The 12,133-nt window shown below is 37.9% G+C and overlaps 1 protein-coding gene across 14 annotated transcripts in view; it reads left to right on the forward strand.

The window, feature by feature from the left end:
- The window catches only part of FOXP1 (forkhead box P1), a 666,111-nt gene that overhangs the window by 492,088 nt on the left and 161,890 nt on the right, over positions 1-12,133 (forward strand). Inside the window, exons 1-2 of one of the 14 annotated variants that reach the window (XM_039330829.1) lie at positions 6,401-6,534; positions 7,095-7,257. The exons of 12 other annotated variants lie outside the window; for them this stretch is intronic. The gene's annotated coding sequence lies outside the window, so the exon portion shown is untranslated. Of the gene's footprint in view, positions 1-6,394; positions 6,535-7,094; positions 7,258-12,133 lie in introns of those variants that run through there. One more of the 14 variants, XM_039330830.1, reaches the window with a different exon arrangement.

Below are 12,133 nucleotides of genomic sequence, written 5' to 3' on the forward strand. Positions count from 1 at the left end.
ACTCCCATGTTGTTGTCAGAAAATTAATTAAGCATGTCCTTGAAGTCACTAATTGTCAAGCTTTGCTCTAAGAAGACTTTATACTTTTAATAGATGTCATGTTTTAGGTTTTTGGAAGACTAGCACCAAAGATATTCTTTTTAAAAGATCAAAGCACTACCATTTTTATCTCATAGAGTCCTGACAGATAAGGTGCCTTTCCTGTTTTGAAAGGATGAGATCTCACATCAGGTGCATAACAATTTGTCCTGCTTCTGCTAACACAAGTAATTTTGGTATTTATACCATTGTCCTTTAAAATTAATGTACATATTTTTTTAATATATGTGGTCTTTTAAAGAATCCCCCCATTCACGGGTCTTTTTTGTTTGGTTTTGTTTTTTGCTAGCTGTACAAAACTCAGCTTTACTATCTGTTAAACTCAGACTTACTATGTAGAGATTCCTCTGTTGTTCTTGGGTGTCTTTAGTGGCTAGAGGGATCAGATTTCACCTGCCTGCACATCTTCAAGCAATTAGCACTATTAGCTTGAAGCTATTTCACATTCAAGGACCATGGTGACATTCAAGTCCACAAGATTTCTGCAGATTAAAAGAGAAAAAAAAAAGGCTTATTGAGAATCCAGACTGATCACCACCAATCACTGTGAACTAACACAATTGGATGAGCAAAATGCTTATCAGAAAATGGCTGTAGGATCATTCTGTATTTATTTATTTTTTAAGAATGATATTCTGACTAATACTCAGGTACCAAGACTGTTGTTGCTTCTAATTTATAGAAAGGCTTAAGCTCATTGTACAGATTGCCTTTTTGGGTTTCAGTTTTAATGACAGGCAGACCCATCTTTAATGAGTTCCAGTGATAACTTTTGAAAGTATTTTTTAAAATAAGATTGAAGCAGATAAGCAGTGACCTTAAAGGATTAAACTAGTACAGTTTAAAGATAAATAATCAGCCTTTAGCTCATTAGATAGCTACAATGCATGACAGAAGGTGACTTTCTTGTAATAGTGATAGAATCCAGATTTTATTTTTGCATATTTCATATTTATAGCAGAGAAAGAGGGGTACTCCAGAAAATAGGAGTTTGGGGTTGGTTGTGTTCTATAGGAAAAAAAAAAACTATGGCCTAAATGCTGTCACCATATCAGCAGTAGTCACTGTACAGCCTGTAACTGCTGAGGGTCTAGCTTGGCTGTAAATCTTTAAAAAGCAAACTTGTGTACACTGCAGGGGTGGCATGCACCCAGGTTCCAATAGAGTAACCAAGGCATTTGTCTAGGGTGGCACAAGGGGTAGTGATGGAGTGACCAGCCAAAGCACGCTGCAGGTAAGCCTTCAGTGAGTACAAAACCAGGTAACCACTAGATAGCAGCAACGATACAGAGAAAACTTTGATTCTTTGCTGCCATCAAGTGGTCATGCAGCTATCCCCACAAATCTGGAAGCTGTAATGCTGATGTATCCTGACAGGCTGTTTCATCCTTGGGAGAACAACAGGAGCTATAATTGCTGTTGTTTGTCTCTAGAAGTGCCAGATATATGCAAGTCCCTTAGACCAGAACAGGTCTATTCTTCCAAATGATTGGTCCATTAGTGGGAGAAAGTGACAAGAAGGTAACAAGCAACAGGAAGAAAGCAGAACTACTCAACTCGTTTTTTGCATCCGTATTTACACAAAGGGAAAATAGTGCAACCTATCAAAAACAATACCGCAAAAAACAGATTAGAAACACAAGTTAAGATAGGCAAAAAAATGGTAAGTAAGCACCTGTCCACCCTAGATGAGTTCAAATCACCAGGACCAGAAGGAACTGGCAGATGTGATCTCAGAACCCCTGAACTATATCTTTCAAAGATCCTGGAGCACTGGGGAACTACAAGAGGACTGGAAAAGAGCTGAAGTAGTTCCCATCTTCAAAAAAGGAAAAAAATGGATCCAGGAAACTATAGACCTATCAGCCTGACCTCAATACCTGGGAAGATCTTAGAAAAGATAAGTAACGAAGCGAACACCTAGAGGCAAACAAAGTCATTACCAAAAGCCAACATAGGTTTGTCAAAAACAGATCATGCCAGACAAATCTTATTGCATTCTTTGACTAAGTGACAAAATTAGTGAAGCAGAGGAATATAATTTACTTGGACTTCAGTAAGGCATTGATAAAGTAGACCACAACCAAGATAGAAAAATATGGGTTAGACAGCATCACCACCAGATGGATTCATAGCTGGCTGACTGGCCCTACTAAGCGTGTGGTCTTTAATGGAACTGCATCTACATGGAGGGACGTGTGTAGTGGGGTGCCCCAGTGCTCTGTTCTGGGCCCAGTGTTCTTCAACATCTTCATCAACAATTTGGATGAGGGGATAAATGGGAAACTCATCAAATTTGCAGACACTAAGCTGCAGGAATAGCCAACACTCCAGAAGATACAGAAGGATCTTGACAGATTTGAACATTGGTATAGGTGGTACCTTGCTCAATAGTAACAACTTGAGAGGGATCTTGGAGTCCTAGAGGACAATCACTTAAATATGATCCAGCAGTGTGCTGCAGCTGCCAAAAAAGCCAATACAGTGCTAGGCTGCATTAACAGAGAGATAGAATCAAGATCACATGAAGTGTTAATACCACTTTACAATGCCTTGGTAAGGCCACACTTGGAATACTGCTTCCAGTTTTGGTCATCACGATGTAAAAAAGATGTTGAGACTCTAGAAAGAGTACAGAGAAGAGCAACAAAAATGATCAGGGGACTGGAGGCTAAAACATATAAGAAACAGTTGCTGGAATTGAGTATGTCTAATCTAAGGAAGAGAAGGACGAGGGGGAACATGATAGCAGTGTTCCAATATCTCAGGGGCTACCACAAAGAAAGAGGTTCTATTCTCCAAAGCGCCTGAAGGCAGGACAAGAAGCAACTGATGGAAATTAACCAAGGAGAGAAGCAACCTAGAACTAAGGAGAAACTTCCTGACAGAACAATTAATCAGTGGAATAACCTGCCTTCAGAAGTTGTGAATGCTCCAGTACTGGAAGTTTTTAAGAAGAGACTGCATAGCCATTTGTTTGAAATGGTATAGAATTTCCTGCCTGAGCAAGGTGTTGGACTAGATGATCTCCAAGGTCCCTTCCAACTATTATTATTAATGTAGTCAATCTCTATTTGGGTTGGCATAGTGCAGTGTGCTCCTTAATTTTGGCAACTTTTAAGTTGTGCAGATTTCAGCTCCTCAAATTAAAGCTGCCAAGGCTGAGAAGCATTGGCATACAGCTAGTCCTTTACTTATGAACATAATTGGGACCCAAATTTCCATTGCTAAGCAAACTGGTTGTTAAATGGATTGTGCCCAATTTTGCAAACTTTTTTTGCCATGATGGTTAAGCAAGTCATTACAGTTGTTAAATGAATCCTGTGGGTGGTAAGGAAATCTGGCTTCCCCCATTGACTTAACTTGTTGGAAGCCAACTGGCAAGATTGCAAATGAACCTTTAGGACCTGCGACTGTACCCAAATCTTGATCACCTGACCATGGGAATGCTGCAACAGTCATAAGTGCAAAGGCCAGTGCAGTTGTAATTTCAAACGGTCCCTAGACAGTTGTAAGTTGAGGACTACATGCACTAAGTCCCATTTGAGAGATTTCCTTTAGTTCTCAGACAGCTCTTCTTAGATTCCCTAAACTGCAAACTAAAATTGCAACCCTCATCATTGTTTTAGCACAGCTGTACAGTTATCCTCTTGCTTTATTATGTGAGGCTAATTTTAAAAGCAATTCCTGTTACAAAAGAGTATCTTTCTTTGTTGTCCCAGAGGGTATTCTTAATCAGGAATAACCACAGGCTAAATTATAATGCATCTGCTGCCCTTTTGGTAAGGCTGCCTGCTCATCCTGTGTTTGTTAACAAACATCTCTAAGTACAAAATTGTTGGAGAAATGCTTTTTTCCATTATTTTCAGCAACTTCAATTAAAGTAAGAGGCTTATGGGGAAGAGGTAGGAATTAAAAATGTATGGATTTTCCCCAGCAAAGTTTTAGTGATCATTGCCACATAAGCGCATTCTCCTTTGGTGTTAACTGTCTCAGAAATAGGCCAATTTAACTAATATTCTCCAACAAACATTGGTCTTTCAGCAGTGAAGAGAGAACCCAGCAGCTAATCAGATTTCTAAGTAATTTTCAAGGAATGGAGCTCTTAAGGGCCTTCAAATGTAAATGGGTGGCATTTCCAAGAGATTTGCCAATTAACAAATATTAGCAGACCTCCGTATTACTGGTTGCCATATTAAGGTACAGCCCACATGTACAGGTACAGCCCAAAATTTAAAAGGCTCAGCAAAACAGTTTTTAATTGAATTTTGTCCCATTTTACAAACTTCTTGCAACAGTTGTTAAATGAATCACTGCAGTTGTTAAGTTAGTAACATGGTTATTAAGTGAATCTGGCTTCCCCATTGGGTTTACTTGACAGAAGGTCACAAAAGAGGGTCAAATGTCCCTAGAACACTGCAACCATCATAAACACGAGGCAGTTGCCAAGCGTCTGAATTTTGATCATGTGACCACAGTCATAAGTGTGTCCATGGAGATTTTCCATCATAGTTGTCTCAAAGGTGCTTTGTTCATCAGTGTGAAAAATGATCACAAGTCCCTTTTTTCAGAGCCGCTGTAACTTTGAAGGGTCCTTAAATGAATTGTTGTAAGTCGAGGACTACATATATTTCTCTGGACTTTGAGCCTCAGTGGAGCGTAAGCAAGCAATGCTGTATTTGGGATGGCCTTCTGAATTTCTACAGAGAACTCCTTCCTAACATCTACAACCGAAAAGTGAAGCACCACAGACACACTTTTCAGTTTAAAATGTTTTTGTTTAGCCTGCCTAATGAAGAAGCCTAATTAAAAGATTAAGCAGTGAAGACTGCTGAGTTAGTCAAGGTTTTTTTTGTTTTTTTTTTTACAAGAAACTCTCAATTTCTTCCACTTTGCATACCGGGAGCAGAAAAAAAAAAAAACGGTAATGCTTTAAAGAAAAGGTGATGCTTCTTTAAAGCAGATATTTCCCATTCTTTCCCCCTCCCCCTCCCGCCCTTCCTACAGCTGCCTAGACTTTCTGTTTCTGTGATCTGCCTTTTGAATGGTTTTTGTGGCTGATCAGTTCCACCTAATGTGTCTCTTGATTTCTGCTATTGTAATACTCAGACGACATGCTGTTCTCTTCATTTTTATAAGCTTTAGATGCTCCTGCCTGTCATACTCTGCCAGTTTATCTTCAGTGTCTGGATTTGCTTTCAGACTTGCATGTCTATCAAGCTGCTGTTGCTTTGAATGTAAGATCAAAAGAAGATGAATTCCAGTGTTAAAAAAAAAAAATCCTCGTATGAAGAAAAGATTGGGTCCTGTGTAAACTGACAGCTCCCAATGAGTTATTTTAGGTAGCATTAGCACCTAGAATGACAGACAAGTCCAGGAGTTACATGCTAAATAACAAATATCAGAGATTGTAGCACATTTTACAATAGCAATACATTTTCGGGAGGAATCCTTTTTTTTTTTTTTCCCCTTTAAAAGGTAAACTATTGTTGCTGGTTGTTCCACCGCTCAACCCCTTTACAAACCGTCTTCAAGTGTCAGCTCCACTTTACTTGCCTTGTCAATATCTTTGTCATTTCTCCTAGATCAGTGTTTCCCAAACTTGACAATTTTAAGGCATGTGGACTTCAACTCCCAGAATTCCACAGCCAGCGTTGCTGGCTGTGGAATTCTGGGAGTTGAAGTCCTCATGCCTTAAAATTGTCAAGCTTGGGAAACACTGTCCTAGATGTCAAAAGAGCAGGACTTTAATAATTGAGGCTGAGGAAGGGGAGCAGGAGAGATGATGAAGGGAAGACAGTTTACTTAATCATTTGGATTTAAATAGGTATTTTGCTTTAGTGAATGGCACACTCCTGAGAACTTCGATGATTTGTTTGAAAGGGGGAAAATGTTATGAAGGAATTTGAATAATTGCTGTGAAGTCTGGCCAACCTTAACAGACATTTATTGACATAAGTGCGTGGGTACCACGAAGAGTGTGAAAAACAAGCTTTCCAAAACTATGTACAAATAAAGGATTTGCCTAGCTTCGTGGCTAAGATGCATTTGCTGTTGTTTCAGCTAGTTATGTATGATTTTAAGCATGCAGCCATCTGCTTTAATAGGGTAGAAATAATATAATTTTTTGGCGTGTTAAGCACAACTTTGAAATTACCTGCAAGCTCCAGTTGACTTGGAGATGGGGGGAAAATTGGTTAAATTCTTGTGGTTTCTTTGTCGTTTCATAAAAGCAGACGTTGCTACTGTGGAGGCAAGCCTCCCGTTGTTGCCTACAAAGGGCAGTGCTCCAATGTGTTTTCCCTTCAGTGTGTGCTTCAGCTGCACAGCACTTCCTGTTTATTCAAACATCTTTTTGCCATTCTTCAACCCCCTGCTTCAGACAAACAGCCAGGACACATCTTCGGCAAGAAGACGGCAAACTAGAGATTAACAGTAAGCGCCTGTTCTGTGAAACTAAACTCTTTATATTGTCTTTTGAAATATCCAGGGGGAAAGAGGGCACAATGTAAAGCTGCAAGGAACTTTTAACTGGCTATCTTGCTTGCAATTATAGTAGATTTTAATCGCTGGGGCTTTAAAGCAAATAAGATGTTTACTGCCTTGTGAATGAAAACAAGATGGATTGTAAGCTGGTTTCTGCTAACTTTTTCCTTGTTTTGGGGGGGTGCCGTCTTGCTTTTCAAGTATATATCTCAGGAAGTTTCATGTTATCACTTACAGAGGGAGGCAAACCGTTCATTTATTGTGTGTTTGTGTGTGTATGTGTACACATGTTTAAGTGAATGAGAGCGAGCGAGCAACCATTGTCCTATCATTGTCTCAAGTTCAGGAAGAACGGCATCAAAGAAAGGAAAAAAGAAGGAGAAAGGGGCTTAAACGAGTCTTTGCCTTGTGGCTATTTCCATTTCTGAATCAGTCTTGTTAATATTTGTAGAAAACAAATGCTAATGAAATGCTGGCTACTGATTGGGTGCTGTCTCTTTCATTTATAGCTGTTGTCTTGGTACTACAACAAGCAGAAGGGAAAGAATGAGGGAAGGAAAACTTATTTGCAAATAGTTTACTTTCACATCAAAGACTGTTCTTCAGAGTTGGAGTATTGATTTAATACCAGAAGCTAATGCTTACAGCAGTTGCTGCTTTTCAGTAGAACTGGTTTGTATCCCTTAAAACATATTGCATTTTTGTTGGCATTTTATGATATTCCTCAAGGAAAGTCCTCTTTAACACTGATACGTACCTTTTTATTTAATTGTTTGAAGCAGTCTCATCATAGCCATAGAGTGAAAGTGGAAATGGAAAATATATAATAGGAACCAGCATCCTTAAAAATCTTTTATGAAATCTGCAGTATGCTAAATATTTTAAGAAGAAAATGTTTTAGAACAAATTCATATTTATGAACAACTGCAGGTGCAGCACATATTTAAGAATATGTGTGATCCATCGTGAAGGATGTGGGAGGAGTGGCTGATTTTCAGAAATATGCAATTGGGAAAAATAACAATGTTGGCAATTGCTTGAGGACAGTTTATTTAACTGAAAGATTAATTGCATAGAGAAGATAGAAGGGGTGACTACAGTTATTTACTCAGATGCTGGTGTAGGTGTAGGCCTGCAAAGCTCACTGTGGGAACAGTGGTCTGTTGCCTTTCCTAGTATATCAGTCTGTTTGATGACCCTCAGATTTCCCAGCTTACTGATTCTGTTTTTTTTTCTGGAAAGCAAGCTTGATTATTTATCAGAAGGAAAAGGGAGTAGCTCAAGTAAATAAACATGTGACCGATCTCTTGTTTTCTTTGTGGCCATAAGAAATTCACGGAAATAATAAAAGCATTGTGTTTTTATTTATTTATTTTTTAAAAAGAGAAAGAAACATTATGTGTTGATTTAATTTGAAGGAAGAAAAGTTTATGTGTTTTTTTCAGTGTTCCAGGGCTTTGGCTTTCTGAAAATTTACAAGGTTCTCAGGCAAAAATTAATCTGCTGCTTTGTGTACTCTTCCACTGGAATGTTTCCATAGATAACATTGCCAACTGCTTGGAACTTGAACTGGATTGATTACAATAAGGCTTGTTTCTCTACCTCCCTTGAAAAATGTCACTTTCTTTTTTTAACCCATCAGCTAGGCGCTGGCCTATATGAGGAGGTTTGCAGACTTGAATCAGAATCAGAATAGAGCTGGAAGGGACCTTGGAGGTCTTCTAGTCCAGCCCCCTGCTCAAGCAGCAGATCCTATACCATTTCAGACAAGTGACTGTCCAGTCCCTCCTTAAACATCTCCAGTGATGAAGCATCCACAAAGTCTGACGGAAAGCTGTTCCACTATTTAATTGTCCTTACTGTTAGGAAGTTTCTCCTTAATTCCAGATTGCTTCTCTCCTTGATTAGTTTCCATCCATTGTTTCTTGTCCTGCCCTCTGGTGCTTTGGAAAATAAATTAACCGCGTCCTCTTTGGGGCAGTCTCTCAAATACTGGAATACTGCTATCATGTCTCCCTAGTCTTCTTTTCTCTAGATTAGCCAAACCCAAATCCTGCATATGTTTTAGTCTCCAGGCCACGCTTGTGGAAGGTTGGATACTGATTTTGGAGCAAAATATCCACAGGGCAGTTATGCTTTCACCTCCACCTCACCCCAGAACAACTGTTTTCGGTGAGCATGTGGAGTTTGCAACCGTGTTAAAGCGCCTTTTTGTTTTTGGACATGATTCCTATGAATGTTGTTATATACACAATTTTGTTTTTAATGATAGTTCAGGAAAATATAAGAAGGAAATATTCTATGAACAATGAAGAAAGGAAAGTATATATGGCAAAGATTTTACTGATTTCATTGAGTTCCAAAAATAATACAAAAATGGTTTTTATATTGTATATGTGGATATATAGTTAACGAAATAGATTTGTTTAAGAATCTTGTGTTACCTCTCAGAATTGACCATCGCATTAGTCTATATAACATTAAATGATTAGCGTCATTCTGTTGATAAAACTATACTGAAATGCTGAAAGAAGTCTTAATAGGTTACTTTTGTCCTCTTCCAGCTACCAACTTTAGCAAACAATTTTGGAATCTGAGCTAACAATGCATTATAATATTACCATGGATCCTGCTGAGAACAGATTTCTTTAACATGTGCTATATATAAAGGGTGAAAGAACAGCAGGAATAAAGTCCAGCTAGTATTCATTCTTCCTTCTGAAAACATTCAATTTATTTTTAATATATATGAGGTAGGCAGAATTCATAGCTTTTACAGCTGTTCATTACAAAAATGTCCTACCTACTGAAAGCAGTATAAGCTCTTCACAGAGGCTATGTGTCTCTTTTGTATGAATTTCTGGACTGACGGTGTGACCCATACAGCATCATCTAATAACAGTCATTCCAGGAAATGCTGGGAAGAAGCAGTCTCTATAGACACCTCCACATTTCTTTGAACATTGGCAGCTTTGTTATTCAGAGAAAAAGGATACCATCTTTATTTCCAAAAATAAGTGCAACCTTGTGCAACTCTTTTTAATAACCACATTTTGATCACATAACTGCAGGAACACTGCATTAGTTTTATAAGTAATTTTTTTTTCAGCACTGTTGTAACTTCAATTATAAGTCAAGGACTACTTTATTGCTATGAAGCCTCAGTAATGCTAGTTTGGGCCAAGGAGCTTTGTAGAATATCTTGGCTTTCATTATGGTCTCCTATAGTATGAGACAGAGAATGACTCTTTTATTGGGACAGCTTTGTCACTGTGTAAATTATGTCACCTTATCATAATTTGTGGATCAGATCAATCTCATACAACATCCAGTTTCTCTTATTGGCAAACCTGAAGCCCTTAAAATGGCAACAACAGTAGGAAAGCATAAGAGGGGAACCGATTGCCTTGTCCTACTTTTGTCTCCTAGCAACTTATATTCAGTGCCATACTGCTTATAAAACTGGACTTTTATAAACAATATACTTCATGGAGCTGCAAAGATTAATATCTGTGACTTATCTAATCTTCTTTTAAAAAGACTAGAAACCATTTTCACTCATTGAAATATAGTTAGTCAGTTACCATTAAAGAGAGAGAAAGAAACTTCTTTTTCTTCACACTACCATTGTTTTATTAACATCAATTATTTTCCTTTTCCAAGTCCTCCAGAACCTAGTTTCACTGAACTATTTTTGTCTTCCCTAGTTGTTAAACGAAAAGGAATATTTCTTTTCTACTTGGTCCTTGCACTATGTTTACCTCACAAGTTCATATTCTGCTGTAAGACCCTGCTGGTGAAGTGAGTTATTTGTGACATTCAGTAGATAAAAGAAAACAGATGTCAAAAAGATTGACTTGTTGAATTTTTATGTACAAAAAGAGGATTTTAGATATATTATACTTGTCAACATAGTACTAACAGACTTGCTTCTTTACAAATGTATCTACCTACTCATTCACAGAATAGTTTATCCATGCCATTCCATGGTGAATGTTTATAGCCTTGAAGATTCATAAAAGCCTGTCAATTTTTTTTAAAAAAGAAGACATTCTTTTGAATAGATTATATTATCCTAGTCTATTAAAAAATTACAGTGACCAAAAACATGCCCTCATTTCTCATCTACAGTTTATGTGCTAAAAGAGATGGAAAGCTTACTTAAAATATCTTAAGCAGTGGTTGACATGCTGCATTAGAGAACAGAAGTCAGCATAATAAGAGTTGGTGACCATTAAGACTGAATGGAGAACTGACAGCTAATTTCGTAAAGATTCTCTAAAGTCACATGCAATCCTAGAGGACGGGAGGGTAGGCAGACAAGCCCTATGCTAGCCAACTTGCTTTCTTTTCATTGCTCTTCTTCTTTCTTGTCTAGCTCCAGAGATGTAATAACTGTTGATTAGCCTTTAGAATTACAGGGCAAGTAGTTGGATTTTGGGTCAAGAGTGAGCTGAGACTCTCAGAAGCAGCTGGAGAAGGTGAGAGTTAAACTGAACAATTGAATAAATGACATGGGTTGACCTTGTAATAAAGGTTACTATTAGCAGTCCACAGTCTTTTCTACCAACATTAAGTTTAACATAGAGAAAGGATAATATCCTCTTCTTGTGCTTTGGTGAGGTGTTGTCAGCTCTCTGTGGTTTAATTTAATTATATACTCAGTGGCTCTAAATACCAGAAGTCCTGACTGTGAAAGTGCCTGCAATATCTTGGAACCCATGCAAAGTACCAATGAATGCTACTAAACCACATCAGCTCAGAATTTAAAAAGTTAACAAAAATTGCCACCCATTCCTTTACTTTTATTTTTGAGCATCTGTTTTCCCCCCTTTTGGCTCCACCATCTGAATACACTAGGTTATACAGTGTTTGTTTCTTTACAACTCCCATCATTCCCCCAGCAAACATGACCTGGGGCCATCTAGGCTGGCATCTTGGGAATTGTAGTCCAGTTTATCTCGAAGGCAGGAGGTTAGGGAAATGACATTGTACTTTTTAGGATCTTTGTTTGATAATGAACCAAAATAAAATATAAATGTGTATGCCAAGGAATGTTACAGGTATGTCATTAGAGTTTACATTTCACTGAATCTGTTATTCTGGTATCCGTGTATGGATCTGAGACTAAAATTTCTCATGACAGTGCTTCTTTCATGCCAGGTAGATACTATTTTTCATACTGAAATTTTTCTTTGTTCAGATATTTATAGTGTCTTTTAGAGTAGTGTGTCAAAGTAGAAATAGAAGCAGAACAGTCTGGATCTTTGCTAAGAAATATAAGGCTTCCTTTGCTTATTGTAGTTACTGGTCATTCTTCTTTTTTAATTAACAGTTGATCATATTTTCCAGCCTATGAAACTAAATAAATTCAAGAGTATCATGTAATCAGTTTCAGCTTTAGCATCTCAGTGAACATATGCCGAAGGATGCTTCTCTCCCTGTTTCCATGTAGGCATCTTGCACAGGACTATTTCTTTCTTCTTTTACATTGATGAAGTCTTTACTCTTCCCACTGTTAACACCTACGCATGTACTGAACATCTCC

The sequence above is a fragment of the Crotalus tigris genome, unplaced genomic scaffold, assembly GCF_016545835.1.
Source record: "Crotalus tigris isolate CLP2741 ecotype Arizona unplaced genomic scaffold, ASM1654583v1 scf7180000024432.2438137, whole genome shotgun sequence".
NCBI lineage: Eukaryota > Metazoa > Chordata > Lepidosauria > Squamata > Viperidae > Crotalus > Crotalus tigris.